Here is a 12,360-nt window from a genome sequence, read left to right on the forward strand (position 1 = left end):
CCAGATATCATAGTCATTGTCTCCACTGGGCCTAACAATCTAAATTCTCTATTACTATGTATTTGGATTGTGGAAGGAAATTGGAGTACTCGGAGTAAACCCACACAAACACAGGGAGAATATACAGTATATAAACTCCTTGCTAGATGTTGTCCTCTGTGGGATTTGAACCAAGAGCCCCAGAGCGGCAAAGCAACAGGGCTCCTCATAGAGCTGTTATTAAATATTCCATCTGTGAGATAACTCTGCCTAATCTGTCCCAGTCTACACAGTAAATTTGATAAGCGAGCTACAGAAGCCGGGAATGTCAGCTGTATGTGTGCTACAATCGCTAGTCTGATAACTGCAATATTTCCAGATTTATTTCTTTTGTGATAGTCACATCACGATCAAATTGTAATAAAAGCTTGGTTGTCATTTTTCTGATGATGCATTATTCCCTTTCATTTATGGGTCTATCTTTGAACTTTCAGTTCCTGAAGATTACTTTGAGATGGGCTGTGTGTTTGCACTCGCTGATTATCCGGAGCAACTTGGAAACGGGTAGGTTTATTGTGATTTGTCACCTCCTTCCTCAATGTCTTACATGGTTTCATTAGCATTTCTACTAGTTTGTGGTGGCGTTTCCTACTTGTAGTTTTCACTTTTTTATATACTTAATCTTTTATCTAGACCTTTTAAAGATTAAAAGTATATTCTTAATCAAGTGTTACATATATGGGCTATAGATGGCTAAAGTGTATGAAGCTTATAGGGTTTTGCCAGAAAAAAAAGTGTCACCTAAGACCTGCCATAATGGACTCCTCATACCCCACCAATCCCAGCATTTTTACTGCACAGTGCGGCTCGGACGGAGCTTGAGGCAACCTAGCGCTGTTAGATTATTTTTCACGGACCCATAGACTTTCATTGCAAAGTTTGATCGAACACTCGGATCAACATCAAATGAATAAATAAATAATTATGCAAAAAAAAACATTTAAAATTAAGTTTTTCTACAAATAAATACATTTTCATTAAACTTTTAGTTTTCTAATCGGGATTAGACAAGAAACATAGTTCTATTGGTAAAATAGGGTTCTGCTGAAAATTAGCAATCAGCTAAAATACAGTGCAACCAGGAATTACACTTAAATGTCAATCACTAACCTGTAATGTGACTGTATATTTAGAACATAAATTTTTTTTTTAATTTGCAGATATAATCTAAACGCATGGTGGTACTGTGGACCCTACACTAACAAGCCACTGTACACATCTCCTGTGTGAGAGCCAAGTCAGTAGCATGTATGCCCAGGTAGGTGTTAATGTGACTGAATACTTCCATGCAAAATATTAACTTCTGTACTGATGCGCTAGTTCACCCATGGCATTCAGAGGTGTCCTATGTGATCATTTGTGATAGAATTCTGATGTTGCCCTTAAGGGGTTCTCCGGAGAGATAAAAATGTATTCCTATCAATATAGTTTCATAAACTCTAAAAATCAGAAATCTGAAATAGAAAAGGAACCAGGAAAAAGGAGCAACCTGTACAGACTAGAGGACACAGGAGCCCCTGATAAAGAAACTAAGGGGACACTGGAAGATAAAGTGGACTGAAATGAAAAATAGACCTTCACCATCTTGTCTAGGATTCTTTTGCAAAACTGGAGAAGACCAGAAGGCTGACATGGGAAGCCTGGTTTCTAGAAGAGGAAAAATAAAGGGATAAACAGCTCTGGGCTTCAGACCTGTGTCTGCCTCCTATGTGACACTAATCTAGCTCTGGGCCTCAGACCTGTGTCTGCCTCCTATGTCACACTAATCTAAACAGGTTTAGTCTAGTGTGTGCAGGTGGGTGTAGTCTGCAGGGGAGGGGCCGACCTTTGTAATTCTTAGTGTCAGCTTCTTGGTGCCAGCAGCATACAGCCATGGTTCATGTGTCCCCCAATGAAGCGGCCCAAGAAATGTTCTGTTTTTGGCTAGGAAACAGCTGATGGGGCAGCCTGAGCTAAGCAAGGCAGGGAGAAATGTTTATACCTTATTGCAAATGAGTGAAGCTCCTATTACAGGCAGACACAGAAAAGTGAGGTGAGGACACGGCTGAGCTCCTGAGATACACAGAGAAGATTTCTTTAAATTTCACAGTCTTAAAGGATGATTTCCATCATTAAAACCACCAAAGGATAGATGTTAACTAGCAGATTGGTCAGAGTTCCTTTGATATTGCCGCCACTGATCTGCAGGTTAGCCTTGAGGTGTAGTCTGCTATCTCCGGCCGTCCCATAGAGAATGCTTGCAGTTCAATGCTCCTCTCTCAGGATCATTAGCACTTGGACCCCACGGATTTGCAAATTATCACCTACTTGGGGTTCATTTGCAAATTATCACCTACTTGGGGTTCATTTTAAATGGAAACTTGAGTAACCTGATGACTTAAATGTTTTATGCTGTTGGGGGGACTATATAAGCAATCTGATTCTGTCATTTATAGGCAGTAAAGGAGAGGAGGCGATGCATCACCGCTCACTGGCTGAACACGGTCTTGAAGAAGAAGAAAATGGTGCCGCCTCATTGAACTCTACACTTTCCAGAGACCCTTCCTCAGCCCCCGCTCCAAGCCCAAAAAGCTTAGCAGCAGAAACACATTCTTCAGAAGTTACAATAGCAACTTCAACAGCAGCGTCTCCAAGGTTTACAGCAGCGGCAAATGCAAAATCAGATGCAACAGCAACTGGGACAGATACAGCAAGTGCCACCCCAGACACCTAATCAACAGCCACCCCAATCTCATCAACTTCACGGACACGACCCATCACTGGATAGTAAGCTAATTAGACTTTTTCTTTTTTACTACAGGTGATTTTACTATATGTCAGGTTTTGCTGCACTACAGCAACTCCACTAATTTCTTTATGTATGTCCCCTATGGCCATCATTCTCTAATTAGGCATGCAGCAGAATAATTCTTTATTTTACTTCTATGGCGCCTTCATATTCCACAGCGCTTTCCTGATATCATAATCATTGTCTCCACTGGGCTTAGTAATCTAAATTCTCTATTACTATGTCGTTGGATTGTGGAAGGAAATTGGAGTACTCGGAGCAAACCCACACAAACACAGGGAGAATATACGGTATATAAACTCCTTGCTAGATGTTGTCCTCTGTGGGATTTCAGTTTTGGAAATGATCGGGGCTGATTAACCCCTTTAATACAACTGTCAATCAAAGTGGTTAAAAGGGGGTTAAAAGACCTCCTTTGTCAGGATCGCCCCCCCGAGTTCGTAATGGCGGGTGCCTACCATTGCCATGTTACCCTGAGGTCATATGATGACCCCAGGGTACGGTGGCCTGTTAGATCTCACTGACTCAGAGTCAGGTCTCAGGCACTGCAATACACGAGTTCAGCAATGCATGAGAATAGAGATCATAGTAAAAAATATTCGGGGGCATGGTCTGGCCATGAAGGAGTGAGGTTGTGTTTCTCTGGTGTTCCTTGGCCGGCTGTGTTATTTACTTCTCCTTAAAAACAATACCGAAGCATTTTAAACTTTGCCACAACCCTGACCCACGGGGACTCAAAATCAGAGGAATGGATAGAGTCCACTGTGGGATCAGAGGTGGGGACAGTAAGAAAGCACTGGCTCAGCTGGAGCGGAAATGGCTTGTTGATTTGGGAACAATGTCCCCATGTGGGCTGAATGAGAAGCTTAGTTTCTCGCCTTTCCTGTGATCTCTGCGTTTTAAGTTCTGTGCCCTTTTTTAATTTTTCCTTTTTCTTCCTTTCTTGATTATAGTAAAGAATTTGTATATACAGCTCCAATTGTTCTACTGAATACCGGACCTACTTACCTTGGAAGAGAGATGCGTGTCAGCCGGACGCCATGGTCGGAGTGATGATGTTATATTTCCGTGACTGAGAGTGTCATCCGTCAACCTGAAATACACGAAGATGTTACAATATTTTGGGACTTTTCTGACTTTAATTGGGTCTAGGTGTACAGTGCTCTAATTGTCTATCGCTTTCTGATTCAGCACACTGGGACAAAGACTTGTGGTTTGATTAGTACTAATATTCAATGATGGTAAATTTATGACTATGAGAGGATAGTTCACCATCAGACTTGATCTTTTGGTATACCATCTATATTGCCTTTGGTTTGCTGTACGGGGATAGTAATGGTGTTAGGAGATAATTGCATTTTCAATACCCTTGGACCTTGGTAGTGGTTATTTGTTCTTGGAACACCCTGATAAATTGTCTTGCACGATATGAAGATATTCTCTATATGTACATATATAGTTTTCACAATATATTGTATGATTGGTGGGTACGGATGGACTTACCTTGTGTGTGTTAGGTTATGTGACATGTTCTGTGCATATGGGTAGACCTGCATATATGTGAATATTTGGATATGGACCTGGCAAGATGGCAGCGTACATGGGACTCCGTTAAGATGGCGCTAGCATGCACATGCGCTCCAAACCTGTCAGTCCCTGCATTGGTGAACGCCTCCGTCACTTCCGGTATGCACCGATAACGTCTAATGGGGATTTCCCCTGATCCATACCAGAAAGGAGTGCAGGAACCATATGCACCTGGGACACAGGGACGGCACGAACATGCGCTGCGTTTATTGGCGCACATACCTTTGTAACAGGTATAAATAGGATGGGACTTTACTCTTCAAACACTCCCCTTGAGAAAGCCAAGAGAGTGTGAAATGCGCGTCAGGGTGTTCTTTGGTGGTGATCCAGATTTGCACAAGCTCACATGGGTAAGCTGCTTACATTACGATAGTCTGCCTTATGCAGGCGGTTGCTCATGGTTGGCTGCTGGTGAAGCAGTATAGTGTCATCATTATACCCGCTCCCTTTTGGTGATTTGGGGAGGATAATCTTTGCAATATGGTATACTGCTTTCCATATAGGTGATTTGTACAGGCACTTTGAGGGGATACATATATTTTTGAGCTGTGATTGATAAGTGGACATTATTCGCTCACTCCACTATGACCACATAATTTGGAGGAAGGGGGTTATTGCTGACCCTTCTGCTTTTTACGGTGGGCAACTGTTACATTATCTCTACAACATATATGTATATGACAGCTGGACCTTACCCTGGACCATTTCACCTACTGTTTCTTGAATTTTCTCTTTCCTCACCTCCATGTGGTTGTCTTTTGATGCCGCATATTGTTATGTATTTTAAATATATTTAATAAAGAGTTTTGTTTTTATATATGATTTGCAAGTGGTTTTTGGATCTTAGTATGCACGTATAGGTGGATAGAGTTGAGTACCCACTGCATAATGTTGCTTTACATTACTGATGGGGAGATAGGATTATAGAAAGTCTCCAGCCAATATGAATTTTCAATGCTATTTAAATATTTGCTTGAAAATAAGTTTACTTTAGTTGTATTTTTTCAGTGGTCTGAGATTATTCTTTTCTTTTCTTTTGTGAAAATGCGCTTTTGTTTTATTATTTTTTTTTATTATAATACATTTTTTTTTAATTAAATGGACACAAGTAGGAGTTAGAAAATGATTAACCCCTTAATGACCGCCAATACGCATTAAAACTGCAATTGTTAAGGGAACTTATTCCGGATCGCCGTTTTAGAATGGCGGCCAGGAATAAGTGAATAGCGCCCCGCCATGGGCGCAATTCCTGCGGTTGACAGCTGATGCTCTGCAACATCTGCCCAATCAGTTTTGCAAATGATCGGGGCTGATTAACCCCTTTAATACAACTGTCAATCTAAGTGGTTAAAAGGGGGTTAAAAGACCTCCTTTGTCAGGATCGCTCCCCCGAGTCCGTAATGGCGGGTGCCTACCATTGCCATGTTACCCTGAGGTCATATGATGACCCCAGGGTACGGTGGCCTGTTAGATCTCACTGACTCAGAGTCAGGTCTCAGGCACTGCAATACACGAGTTCAGCAATGCATGAGAATAGAGATCATAGTAAAAAATATTCGGGGGCATGGTCTGGCCATGAAGGAGTGAGGTTGTGTTTCTCTGGTGTTCCTTGGCCGGCTGTGTTATTTACCTCTCCTTAAAAACAATACCGAAGCATTTTAAACTTTGCCACAACCCTGACCCACGGGGACTCAAAATCAGAGGAATGGATAGAGTCCACTGTGGGATCAGAGGTGGGGACAGTAAGAAAGCACTGGCTCAGCTGGAGCGGAAATGGCTTGTTGATTTGGGAACAATGTCCCCATGTGGGCTGAATGAGAAGCTTAGTTTCTCGCCTTTCCTGTGATCTCTGCGTTTTAAGTTCTGTGCCCTTTTTTAATTTTTCCTTTTTCTTCCTTTCTTGATTATAGTAAAGAATTTGTATATACAGCTCCAATTGTTCTACTGAATACCGGACCTACTTACCTTGGAAGAGAGATGCGTGTCAGCCGGATGCCATGGTCGGAGTGATGATGTTATATTTCCGTGACTGAGAGTGTCATCCGTCAACCTGAAATACACGAAGATGTTACAATATTTTGGGACTTTTCTGACTTTAATTGGGTCTAGGTGTATAGTGCTCTAATTGTCTATCTTTTACTGATTCCGCACACTGGGACAAAGACTTGTGGTTTGATTAGTACTAATATTCAATGATGGTAAATTTATGACTATGGGAGGATAGTTCACCATCAGACTTGATCTTTTGGTATACCATCTATATTGCCTTGGGTTTGCTGTACGGGGATAGTAATGGTGTTAGGAGATAATTGCATTTTCAATACCCTTGGACCTTGGTAGTTGTTATTTGTTCTTGGAACACCCTGATAAATTGTCTTGCACGATATGAAGATATTCTCTATATGTACATATATAGTTTTCACAATATATTGTATGATTGGTGGGTACGGATGGACTTACCTTGTGTGTGTTAGGTTATGTGACATATTTTGTGCATATGGGTTGACCTGCATATATGTGAATATTTGGATATGGACCTGGCAAGATGGCAGCGTACATGGGACTCCGTTAAGATGGCGCCGGCATGCACATGCGCGCCAAACCTGTCAATCCCTGCATTGGTGAAGGCCTCCGTCACTTCCGGTATGCACCGATAACGTCTAATGGGGATTTCCCCTGATCCATACCAGAAAGGAGTGCCGGAACCATATGCACCTGGGACACAGGGACGGCACGAACATGCGCTGCGTTTATTGGCGCACATACCTTTGTAACAGGTACAAATAGGATGGGACTTTACTCTTCAAACACTCCCCTTGAGAAAGCCAAGAGAGTGTGAAATGCGCGTCAGGGTGTTCTTTGGTGGTGATCCAGATGTGCACAAGCTCACATGGGTAAGCTGCTTACATTACGATAGTCTGCCTTATGCAGGCGGTTGCTCATGGTTGGCTCTGGTGAAGCAGTATAGTGTCATCATTATACCCTCTCCCTTTTGGTGATTTGGGGAGGATAATCTTTGCAATATGGTATACTGCTTTCCATATAGGTGATTTGTACAGGCACTTTGAGGGGATACATATATTTTTGAGCTGTGATTGATAAGTGGACATTATTCGCTCACTCCACTATGACCACATAATTTGGAGGAAGGGGGTTATTGCTGACCCTTCTGTTTTTTACGGTGGGCAACTGTTACATTATCTCTACAACATATATGTATATGACAGCTGGACCTTACCCTGGACCATTTCACCTACTGTTTCTTGAATTTTCTCTTTCCTCACCTCCATGTGGTTGTCTTTTGATGCCGCATATTGTTATGTATTTTAAATATATTTAATAAAGAGTTTTGTTTTTATATATGATTTGCAAGTGGTTTTTGGATCTTAGTATGCACGTATAGGTGGATAGAGTTGAGTACCCACTGCATAATGTTGCTTTACATTACTGATGGGGAGATAGGATTATAGAAAGTCTCCGGCCAATATGAATTTTCAATGCTATTTAAATATTTGTTTGAAAATAAGTTTACTTTAGTTGTATTTTTTCAGTGGTCTGAGATTATTCTTTTCTTTTCTTTTGTGAAAATGCGCTTTTGTTTTATTATTTTTTTTTATTATAATACATTTTTTTTTTAATTAAATGGACACAAGTAGTAGTTAGAAAATGATTAACTCCTTAATGACCGCCAATACGCATTAAAACTGCAATTGTTAAGGGAACTTATTCCGGATCGCCGTTTTAGAATGGCGGCCAGGAATAAGTGAATAGCGCCCCGCCATGGGCGCAATTCCTGCGGTTGACAGCTGATGCTCTGCAACATCTGCCCAATTGGTTTTGGAAATGATCGGGGCCGATTAACCCCTTTAATACAACTGTCAATCTAAGTGGTTAAAAGGGGGTTTAAAGACCTCTTTTGTCAGGATCTCTCCCCCCGCGTTCGTAATGGCGGGTGCCTATCATTGCCATGTTACCCTGAGGTCATATGATGACCCCAGGCAGATCAGATCTAACAACTTTCCATCTTTACATAGTAATTTTCCTCCTGCTGAAGTCCTAGATCTCTCTTTCATTGCCCCATAAAGTGTGATGCCAATAAAAGGGCCCCCCAAACACAGTATGATACCCCCATGGTGAATTCCTCCACATACACAGTATAATGACGCTACTATACCCCACCTCAACTCCCAGGGCAAGGTATGCTGACCTCAACACAGTATGATCCCCCAACTGTGAGCCCCTAGAGCTAGAGAGGATGGTACATAATAAGGGAGGGTGTTATACATAATAAAAGAGGAAACTATATAACTAAGGACGGCGCTATACATAATAAGTGAGGACACTATATACTAAGGGACTGTGCTATACATAATAAGGCTACATTCCTGCATCTGTGTGCAGTGTCGGTGTGCTGCCCTGTTTTACCGACGCATTGAGCATGTCCTATTCTAATCCTCAAAATCGGATCAGAACAGGACATTCTCTGACCCTCTTAGATCTCATTCTCAGATCCGTGATTTTCATGGATGTGTGAATGGATCTGTAAAACTCTACGAGTCCGTGGACCATCCTATAAAAAGATCTGGCAGCACACGGACATTTCACACAAATGTGAGAATGCAGCCTAAGGGATTTTACAGATAACATTATCACTCCAAGTCACACAGCGCAGATACAGAATAATATTTACATCCAGGCACTTACCGCTGATGTGTCATCTGATCAGAGCCGGTTTCTGCTTCTTCTCCATCTGGTCGGACCTTCATGTCGACATCTCCCAGCCACGACTCGTCTTGTCACGATGATCTCCAGCCTAGAAAATAGCACGGTCACATATTGTATGCATACATGTGTCTCCCCCGCTCTGTGTCCTCGAATACAGATATGTACCCCCCCCATTAATATACTATTAGCCACTTAGTAATCAAAATATAAAATGATAAGCAGCACTATGCCCCCCATTAACTATAATCTCCACTGGCCAATAATATAAATTATTCAGTCTCTGTGACTCTCCCCAATTAACTGTAAGGCTATGTGCACACGGAAAACATACCAGGCTTCACAGTACAAAGTGAAACCCCCATAATTGCTCTCTCCCAGCACCCCCATCATTGCTCTCTCCCACCACCTCCATCATTGCTCTCTCTCAGCACCCCCATCATTGCTCTCTCCCGGCACCCCTGTCATTGCTCTGTCCCAGCACCCCCGTCATTGCTCTGTCCCAGCACCCCCGTCATTGCTCTGTCCCAGCACCCCCATCATTGCTCTCTCTCAGCACTCCATAATTGCTCTGTCCCAGCACCTCCATCATTGCTCTCTCCCAGCCCCCATCATTGCTCTGTCCCTGCAACCCCATCATTGCTCTGTCCCAGCACCGCCATCATTGCTCTCTCCCAGCCCCCCATCATTGCTCTGTCCCAGCACCTCCATCATTGCTCTCTCCCAGCACCCCCATCATTGCTCTCCTCAGCCCCATCATTGCTCTTACCAGCCCCATCATTGCTCTTACCTGCCCCATTATTCCTCTCCACAGCCCCATCAGCCCCATTGCTCTTCCCAGACCCATCAACCCCATCATTCCTCTCCCCAGCCCCATCATTGCTCTCCCCAGCCCCATCAGTCCCATTATTGCTCTTCCCAGCCCCATCAGCCCCATTATTGCTCTCCCCAGCCCCATCAGCCCCACTTTTGCTCTCCCCGGCCCCATCCGCCCCATCATTCCTCTTCCCGGCCCTATCATTCCTCTCCCCGGCCCCATCAGCCCCATTATTGCTCTCCCCAGCCCCACCATCCCATTATTCCTCTCCCCAGCCCCATCAGCCCCATTATTGCTCTTCTGGCCCCATCAGCCCCATCATTCCTCTTCCCGGCCCTATCAGACCCATCATTCCTCTCCCTGGCCCCATCATTGCTCTCCCCAGCCCCATCATTGCTCTCCCCAGCCCCATCAGCCCAATTATCCCTCTCCCCAGCCCTATCATCCCATCATTCCTCTCTCCAGCCCCATCAACTCCATTATTCCTCTTCCTAGCCCTATTATTGCTCACCCCAGCCCCACCATCCCCCATCATTGCTCTCCCCAGCCCCCGTCATTCCTCTCCCCAGCCCCATGATTGCTCTCCCCAGACCCACCATCCCATTATTCCTCTCCCCAGCCCCATCAACCCCATCAATCCTCTCCCCAGCCTCATCATTCCTCTCCCAAGCCCCATCAGCCCCAATATTGGTCTTCCCAGCCCAACAACCCCATTATTTCTCTCCCCAGCCCCATCATTCCTCTCCCCAGCCCCATTATTGCTCTCCCCAGCCACACCATCCCACCATTGCTCCCCCCCCCACCTCCCCTCCCCAGAGTTTCAGTAAAAAAAAAACAAACAAAAAAAACCACATCTTACCTCAGCATCCTCCTGGTTGCTGGCAGCTTTCTTCCTGACCCAGGCGCGCGCTGCATGATGACGTCATCAAGCTACGTGCGCCTGGGTCAGGGAGGAAACAGAGGACGAACACTCCAGCTCCGCTGCTATTCTCCTCCTGACAGCAGCAGAGCTCCAGGGATCGCTCACTGACCGCCACGTGCAGGGAGCAGCTGTACCTTGCGGGCCCCTTGGTGCAGCTGCATGTTAGGGACCCGGCGCAGCTGCACCAGCGGCGGTATGTCCACCCCTGTGTAACATACCTGGCGGCGTCCTTGCATGGTGGTCCATCTCCCACTGTGCAAGAGGGCGCACTTGATCTCCTGTCCAGAATGTCTCTCTGGCTTCCCTCCATGCTGTCTGTTTGTGTCTGTTTCTGCTGCTTAAGGGCGGCGCCCGATCACTTCCTGCCTTTTGTACCTGCTGTGGGTCACACCCCTTGTGCGTCCTCAGCCTATTGCTGTCTGTCACCTGGTATATAGCTCAGCAGCTCCCTTCTATCCCTGCCTGAGCATAGTGTTTCCTTCAGTGTGTGCTTGCACTCTGAAGGTGCCAGGTCCCGTCTCTTGTCTCCTGCTTTTTGTATCAGTTCCCGTGTCTGAACTGAGTCCTGTATGTCTCCTGCTTTGCGGTATCAGCTCCCGTGTCTGAACTGTGTCCTGTATGTCTCCTGCTTTGCGGTATCAGCTCCCGTGTCTGAACTGAGTCCTGTATGTCTCCTGCTTTGCGGTTTCAGCTCCCGTGTCTGAACTGAGTCCTGTATGTCTCCTGCTTTGCGGTATCAGCTCCCGTGTCTGAACTGTGTCCTTTTTGTGTTCTCTGGTCTGTCCTGTCTGAACACGCTCCTTGCCTGTTCGTTCCGCCTTCTAGTGGCCGATTTCCTAGACCCGCTCCTGCGTCTGGTCTGTCCTGTCTGAACACGCTCCTTGCCTGTTCGTTCCGCCTCTCTGGGGGCCGTATTCCCAGACCCGCTCCTGTATCCCTCTGCAGTGTCGGTCTCCTCCGTACACTCAGTTCCAGTCTGAACTCTCTCCTGTCCTTTACCTGTTTTGCCTCTATGTCCGTTCCCTTCCTTTTTCTGCAGAGTCTGAACTCGTACCTAACTCCTGCTTGTTGTCTCTGCAAGTACTGTGTGAGTATCTGGCTCTGTCTTTCCCTTCCTGTCTGTTCCGTGTGAACAGAGCCCTGTCCTCCCTGCTCAGCCTTGTCTGCACTCTAGCTGTGCTTGCCTGTAACCCTCTGCCTGTATTGTTCCTGAGTCCCGGTGTGTACTGGGTCCTATCCCGCCTGTGTTCCTACCTGCTAGTGCCTCCCTGTCTGCACTCTAGCTGTGCTTGCCTTTACCCCCCTGCCTGCATACCCGCCTGCCTGCATACCAGTCGTGCCTGCCTATACCCACCAGTCTGTGTGCCAGCCTACCAGCCTGTTCCTGTATTCCCCTGTGTGGGTCAACAGCCGTGTCCGGGGTCTGTCCTGGAGTAGCACCTGGTCCCTCTGCTCGGTTCCTCCTTGGTGCACTGGCGTCGTATG

Source organism: Phyllobates terribilis, unplaced genomic scaffold (genome assembly GCF_046119375.1).
Source record: "Phyllobates terribilis strain yellow unplaced genomic scaffold, ASM4611937v1 Scaffold_7__3_contigs__length_470593459, whole genome shotgun sequence".
NCBI lineage: Eukaryota > Metazoa > Chordata > Amphibia > Anura > Dendrobatidae > Phyllobates > Phyllobates terribilis.